Source organism: Gavialis gangeticus, unplaced genomic scaffold (assembly GCF_001723915.1).
Source record: "Gavialis gangeticus isolate Ggan-Ray unplaced genomic scaffold, GavGan_comp1, whole genome shotgun sequence".
NCBI classification, from domain to species: Eukaryota; Metazoa; Chordata; order Crocodylia; family Gavialidae; genus Gavialis; species Gavialis gangeticus.
In genome coordinates this window covers 11,870,163-11,878,065 of record NW_017729001.1, presented here as the reverse complement: position 1 = coordinate 11,878,065, position 7,903 = coordinate 11,870,163, and the positions used below count along the sequence as shown (strand labels likewise).

The window sequence follows — 7,903 nt, the reverse complement described above, 5'->3', positions numbered from 1 at the left end:
TTCATGGCCTTTCAACTTACCACTGCAGTTTTGCAGACCTGCAAGTGTTCTGATCTGAGGTTTGTTGAATGGAGGTGCCTAACTGATTACCTAATGTCTCCCTTACAGCTCCAGGCCCTAGGGGGCTTTGTTCATAAAGCCACTAGCTGTTAAGTAGTCTCTTAGGCTGTTTGCAGTCACATTGGGAGCTTGGGCAAGTACTTGGTATGGTCAGGGTCTCATTCTTGCTAGTAGTTTCCTGGCTGGCATGTCAAAAAACTGGTGCCTTCTCCAGGCAATTTTTCATGCACTCTTTGGAGTGTTAGCTTGACACTGCTGACTGTTAGAGCCCAAGAGCATGCCTTGGGAGATACTTAAGTTCACTTTTCCATTACCATTGTGGTCTGAAAGCTGCTGCAGTCAGTGCTGGTGCAGGGCTTTAAGGGAGAGAATAAAAGGCGTTTCTCAAAAGTCCTAAACACTAAATGACTGGACCGTGGAGTGTAGGTTAATCCAGAAGAGCTGGTATGATTATCCTGTCTTGGTAGCACATCAAAGAGACAATGTCTTGGGAAGGAGCAGAAAAGCTTGTCACTGGCTCTTGCAATTATACCAATCCCTCAAATTGAAGCCTCTGGGAATGCTCCATAAGTCTTCAATGGGGGCAGGAGTTGGGCCTTGGAGAATGGGTGACTCTCCCTGTGTGAATGGCATCTTTTGCCTAGCCTGTAGGACTGCTTCTGTTGAAACAGTCTGTCTAGCCTTCTTGGGTATCTTAGGTTTATATCAAGCAACTACCTACCATTTTTTTCTATTGTGTGTATTTTTTGTACGTTCTGTTGAAAGGTGAAGCCTCTGTAGAAGGTGATACAGAGATCTGATTTTGAATAGTAATAAACCAAGAATTAAACCCTGCAGGCTGCATGCATTCATTTCCTGGAGACAGACTGTAGAAGCCAAGACTGCATAGAACACAGCCTGTATTTTTCTTAGTTCTGAGTGTCAGAAGCAGCTACCACCTGCCCTACAGGACTTTTCTTGCTACCTCCACAGCACTGTAGAAGAATTTAGACAGCATTTGGATGGGCTTGCTGGATTAGGTATTTTCTTCACTCCTTTCAGGAGAAGGTGACCCAGCAACAAATGTCTGTCTGACAGAGCAGCTGGAATCCATTGTTATACAGGCATACCTGGTTTTATTGCGCTTCGCTTTATTGCGCTTCGCAGTTATTGTGTTTTTTACAAATTGAGGCAAGACACTCCACCAGCAAAAAGATTACGACTCGCTGAAGGCTCAGATGATGGTTAGCATTTTTTAGCAATAAAGTTATTTTTTAATTAAGGTATGTACATTGGTTTTTTAGACATAATGCTATTGCACACTTAATAGACTACAGTATAGTGTAAACATAACTTTTATATGCACTGGGAAACCAAAAAATTCGTGTGACTCGCTTTATTGTGATATTCGCTTTATTGCGGTGGTCTGGAACCAAACCCGCAATATCTCCGAGGTATGCCTGTACTTGGAGGTGAGAAAAGATGAAAGGGTGCTTTGAATAGTATGCAACCTGTTTTACTTCAGTCTCTCCCAAAATGACTAACAAAGGTATTACATCTTAAGACAGAAGTAGAGCTCTCTTAGTCTAAAGTCAGGCAGAAGGTGGATTTGCACCTTATAGACTAAATTAGAGATGTACAGCATAAACTTTTGTAAGAGCAGGGCTTGCTTAGTGCATCTTCTACAATACTTAACAAAGATGTTGGGTTGACATGAGAAAAAGCAATGCTACCTCTCACCAGGTGGATGGCTTTTTGGCTCCTTGTGTTCTTTCCTAGGGCAATTTGGAACCTTTCCTTCATACCCAGAACTGCTAATGGCAAATGGCAACCCCACCGCTAGAACTGCAGGACAAATGCTGTTTTTGCTGCGGGCACATGGAAGAACAGATCCTGTACTTCTGTGGTGGACATGGTGTAGGAGTCCTTTTGTGATGAGTAATAAAAGAGGCTGTCTCCACTGGCCTAATGCATGCATACAAACCTGGAAAAAATGGAGACTCTCCCCAGACAGATACAACTCCTCCTCCTGCCTTCAGGCAAATGCCTGTCTCGGATCCTAGGAACCTCAAGGCCTAGCTAAGAAAAAAGTGAACTGTACAGCTGAGAAGTGTGTCCTGTCTTAGCTCTGGTTAGAGACTGCCTTTTTTAACAGACACACAGCCCTTTCTTTGCCCCTGCTAAGGTGGCATAAGAATGTTACTTCCTTTCTAGCTGGCTGTGTTCTTAGGTAGTCTTATCTTCTTTTGGCATTAGAAATACTTAATTGGAAGGCCTATGGTAACTTTGTGGCTCTAGCCCAGAATCCTAGAAGCTTAAATAGCAGTGTTTGGGACCTTTCCTTCTCTCAAAGTCTGTGAAGTCAATACTTGGTGTGCATCCTTGAAACTGGTGAGTAGAAGATTGACAGAAGGACCTCTGATCCCATCCAACCCCCAGCAAGTCACCTTGTTCAGAGTCAACATCCTAAAAACTAAGGAAGCCTGAAATGTTCCCACCACCTGTCAAAGCTCCCGTAGATGCTGGTATAGAGTTTCCACAGCTGGGTTTTCCACATCTCTTAACTGTTCCTAAACTTCATAAATTTATTTTTAGGATCCAAATTTCCCTTTAGCACATGCAGACTTCGCTACCCAGGTTCACACTGGCTGAAAGCCACAAGAAGAAATCATGAAGTTTAAAAGGATTTCTACAAGTTTAAAAAAAACAAGAGTGAGGGATACATATTTCCTTCTGCTACTCTAATGTTTTCTGTCTTGCTTGACATCTTTACTTCACATTTTAAATGGCTGGTGCTATATATATCTGGGATTTGGGGAGAATTTGAATTACATCTATACCTCCCCAGTACAATACTGCAAGTTTTTTTTTTTTTCTCCAGTGATTCGTATCCAAAGTTCTCAAAGTATATTTTGGGCACTAGTCCTTTCTTACACCTCTGTGATGCTAGTGCTACACCTGTTTAAACAAAAAGGGAGGCTAAGGCATGGCATGAACAGAAGGGAAGCAACTTGCCCAGGTTCACACAAAACAGAGCAATGGAAGATCCTGGAATAAGCTGAGCTCTTTCCTTCGTTGGCTCAGCTTCCATGCTTGCTTACTATATATATCATACTGCCTTCTTCCTAAAGGTATTTCCCCTTTCTTCCTAACCAGGCTTGCTCTTGTTTTTCTACCATTTCTGTGTTGTAGCTTTAAAAGGATGGAGTAAGGGTGGGGTATATTCTGGCCTGAAATATCTTTCCCTTGCCAAACTTGTGATTTGTACCTAACAACATAGCTAGGAGGGTGGTAATATCTTGCCGTGACACACCCACATAAGACCAAGTAAATAGCAGTGATCTAAGTAATAGTTTGTTTTAATATGCTCAAGAAGGGGGAGTTTTGATAACAGTCTGAAAAAAAACAGCCTGACTGCAAATGCCTCTGGGCTGCCTGCCTGTTACAGAGACAGGAAGTAGCTCTCATCAACATTGCATGAAAATGCTGTACATTTTGTCCCAGACTATACAAAAGGGTGCTGCTGTTTCAGTTTCAGTCCAGCAAAAGGACTGATATTCTTCCATTTCTGCCAGTGCTTTATGATGGAGCATTCAGCACAGTGACAGAAAAGCCTAATTCTGCCTTCAAACCTCTGCATCAGCCTCAGGGGCTGCCTCACCCTCCTTGAGACCATAGGATCCAGATTACAAGCTGCAGGCCTCTTATCCTCTGGTTACAGCCTATGTAGGAAGCCTGTCCCCAGACGCATTCAGAATAAGGACAGCAAATGCTCTGTACCAGTCTGGACCGGTTTAAATTTGCACAGAGTTGTTTTGCTCCTACTGACTTCCTCATTAATACTTGAGGTTCTGGCTGGCACTTGCCTGGCAGTAACTCCTGGTGTCAGATGGGAGGCATATGCCAGCCATGAAACTTGATCTCTGGCTCTGCATCTCCACTCTGACCCCTCTGTAATGCATGCGTGCTCGCTTTCTGGTTTGTAATGCTGCTGTGTTTAAGCTCACAACTTAATGAACTTGGTGTCTGCTTCCCTTGTTCCAGCCCACTCCACAGCATTTTCTTAAACTAGGAATAACATAGGAATTTGTTTCCTTGAGTATTATTAAGTAAAGCTGGCCTTGTCAAGTGGGATCCTCTGATGACATGTTTGAGTTGGGAGCACAGAAAGGCTTGCAGAGCTGTCAGCATTTCACTGGAGTTGTAAGTACATAAAAACATTTTAGTAGCACTTGTCACTTCCTGTCTTCCAAGTCCTTTATAAATATCATGCTGGTGAGGCCTTGGCTGGAGTTGTGTCCAGCTGGAGAATGTAGCCCAACTGGAGAAAATACATAGGAAAACAACGGGAATGAGGAGAGGTTTAGAAAATGGCACCTAGGAGAAAAGCCTGAAAGAATGGGGTTTCTTCTTATAAAAAATAGGGGACAGGCAGGAAAGGGGAGTCATAAGAGTCCTCCAATATGTAAAAGGTTCTTATAAAGAGGACAGTGATCAAGCGTTCTCTATATCCAAACAGTAGTCAATTTAATTTGCAGCAGAGAAGATCCAGATTAGAAAGGCTTTCCTCGTATCTAGCTATGAGGATGGTTATATCCTGGGAAAAGCTGCCTGTGGAGGTTGTGGAATCACCTGCACTCAAAGTTTTAGGAATTCTTTAGACCAACACCTGTCAGGAATACTCGAGGGATGCCTCGGAGCAGAAGGGTGGATTCAATGACCTCTCTCCCAGGCCTAAGTATCCAGGCCTGCCTCACTTTCCCAATACCATAATCAGTGGGACAAGCTCCATTGCTGTTGTTTTGCTCTTTAAACTTTGAGTTTTTCTGCAGATGACAAAATAGAACAAAGAAACCCCAAAGGAAAGGCTGGAGTGAGAAAACAGCTGGGACAGTTTGATCTGGAACTTCTGCAAGGTAAATGCTGTAATTGGTAACAGCCACATACCGCCACTCTCCACATTTGGGCATATGGACACAGTGGAAGGCAGTATATTTTCTAGTGACCATAAAACCTACTTTCTGCTGCTGATTGTATGGCTTTGAACTTGGGTGAATCATTTCACCTCATTCTATGTCTCTCTCCCTTTCTGTAAAATGGCACCATGACTCTCTGTGAAGCATTTTAAGATGCATGAGGCGAGGGGCATATGGATGCGTGTGTATGCATGCACAAAGCTAGCTATTAAAAGATCAGTGGAATAGTTCCTCTAAAATCAAGCCTTTAGAGAGTGTCTGCATTTCTCAGCTGCATGCACACAGCAAATAGATTCACCAATTCCTAATGAACCGTCAAAGCAGTTAGCTCCCTTGTTTCCCCCAGGAGAGCAGCAATAGCATCTCATTAGATCTCATTAATCCTTACTCTGCCAAGCTGCAGGGCCTGAATCTGCCCTGCAACCCCAGGAAGAACTGGAGATGAAAGGCAGGGGAAACAAATGCTTGGAAGTCAGTTTTGATTTGCCGTTAATGCAAAGGATTTTGAGTCCTGTCTACATTCCCCGATGGGGACAGTAGACAACGTCTATCTTGCCATTGACTAAAAGCTCAAGTTTTAAGGGAGTTTGGCTGTGTGGGGTAAGAATCACAGCTTGTTCCAGGAAACAGCAGTAGGGAAGGCTTGAGACTTGCTTCCACAGATGTTGCTCCCCAGCCTCTCATTTGTTGGATGTTTGAGGGTCAGATAGTGCCTCTTGTGCAAATCATTCTGAAGCATGGGATGAATGCAGAGAAATAAGTTATGCTGAAAAATGGTTAAATTTTCTGCAAGCAGCTATGGCCAAATTACCCTTGCATGCCAACGTACTGTTCCGTCAGATTCAACCTGAGCAGAAGTTGGCACCTAGGACCTTTTTCTAGGGACTCATAATGAGGGCCTAATCCTTAGCAATTCTGCAGTCGGTACTCACAAATGTGAAAGTGACCCAGGTAATAATAATTAGCTTTCCAAGAGTCTTCTCATGATAAAATGTAAAAGTGATGCACGTAAACAGAGCAGATCTGCCAGCTGGTGAGGACAGAGGTTTCCCATGCTGGGCTTTCTGCCAAGCTGAGAGTTGAATTTATATCTAGTCCATCTCAAGTCCACTAAAGCTGTAATAACCGATTAATAATTCTTGTACTTAAGGATGTCTCATCCACTGATTTCAGATCTTACAAAGGTCAGGGAGGACTAAGAGGACTAGGTAAAAAGTGATAAACTGAAGCGCAGGCAGGTTTACTAAGTCTCCTGGACTCCCAGTCGCCCACCAGCCCATGCAGCCTCCTGGGATGCATCCACACAAACATGGACATTTGTCTCCCTGAGGACAAGCAGCTGCCGCACACCTTGGGCTGCTGCTGCTGCGTGTCCCTGGAGGATGCCTGTGCCACACACCCTGGTGCCTGGCAGATTACCCTGAGTGGCATAGGGGAGGCTGAGGCCAGCAATTGTGCTGGCTCTAGCAATCTCACTTGGGGGCTTCGGGGAGCTGCAGCTGGAGTGTGACTCTGGGCAGCCAGGCTCCAGTTTTGGGTGGCACATGCTGCCCTACTTTTCTGTACGATTTTTTGATCCTGGGGTCAAACCCCCCCCCGCTACCTTGCAGTGCAGAGAATACCTGAATGTGTGGCACATGCCCTAGCTCATCTGGACGTGGCCCAGGTGTACAAACCCTTGCCCCCTTTAGTGCTGTCTGTTGCATGATTTCAAAGCATTTGTGAAAGTGTCCTATTCAAGGGAATGCCCTCCTGCCCCGAATGGGAAACTGAAACACCAAGGAGGAAAGTGAGTAAATGGCTCAAGGTCACAGAGATGCTGTGACACAGCCAGAAATAAACCTTCTGTTCAGTCTTGTGCCCTAACCACAAGCACCTTCTTCCTCCCCAGATCTCTGCTGAGACTTGCTGCCGTCCGGAAGGACCGAATATTTCAGCTGCTTATTTTTCATTTGCCTAAAATAGGAAACCTCTGTCTATGAATCAAGGTGCTTCTATGGTCACTATCATCACAGTATCCAAGTCTCCCACCTAGGTAAAAATAGAACTATTTCAATGGTCTGGTTTGGAATCACTATAGAAAGGTGGTATCATTGTGCCCACCTGCCTGCTATCTAACACCAAAGTATCTTTGAGTTTTCACCTCTTGCTTGGCTGTATCTCCAGCATCCTGTAACCAGATGCACAGCTCTTGGATGATGTGGGGTCCATAAAGGGAAACATGAATAGAGGCTACAAGAACTGCTGTCCTTGCTGTGAAACACAGCTAGTGTGCTTATGGGTGGCTCTGGATTTAGAGGTGCTGTTTGGCATCTCCCACTTGCTCCTGCAAGCTCAGAGAAACTCAGGATAACCTCCAGAGTTAGAGCTTGGTAGTCATGGCTATGTTTGGCCAAAAGCATCTCTCCCATCAGCTGCAGGGAGCTCTGCATTGGCCATTTTGGCTAAGGTAAGTGTCTAAGAATAATTCACTTCCCCTTCACCTGCAGAACTGACGTCCTCTAGGACTGCAGACGGACTAAAAGGGTACAGAAACTGCAGATCTAGGTCTTAAAAAATAGGATTCCTAGGCTTTAACTGGGCTTGTGGGCCAGGTAGGGGAAGCAGTGGCTGTAAAGCAAACAGGAGACAGTGTTGGGGCAGACGCGGGGCGTTGGTAACAGGAGGCAGCTACAGGTCTAGTAGCCTCCACTAAGTCCAGCAACTGCGATCCGCCTCTGAGACATAAGAGGAAGCTCAGGCCTTGCCGGCGGGGTCCTGGCCTATGCTCCGGGGGAAGCCGCGAGGGCGGCACTTGATGCTGCTGCAGTAGCTGCAGCTGGGCCGCCCCGCGGTCCCCCCGGCCAGGGGCTGAGCCGTGGCCGCGCCGCCCGGCCCTGGCCCCAGAC

General features: G+C 45.3%; 1 long non-coding RNA gene across 1 annotated transcript in view; it reads left to right on the top strand.

The window, feature by feature from the left end:
- The window catches only part of LOC109290364, a 6,065-nt gene extending 5,171 nt beyond the window's left edge, over window positions 1–894 (top strand). The window contains exon 2 of the long non-coding RNA XR_002095585.1: window positions 60–894. This is a non-coding gene — a long non-coding RNA (uncharacterized LOC109290364). The remainder of the gene's footprint in view (window positions 1–59) is intronic.
- Window positions 895–7,903: the final 7,009 nt, after the last annotated feature.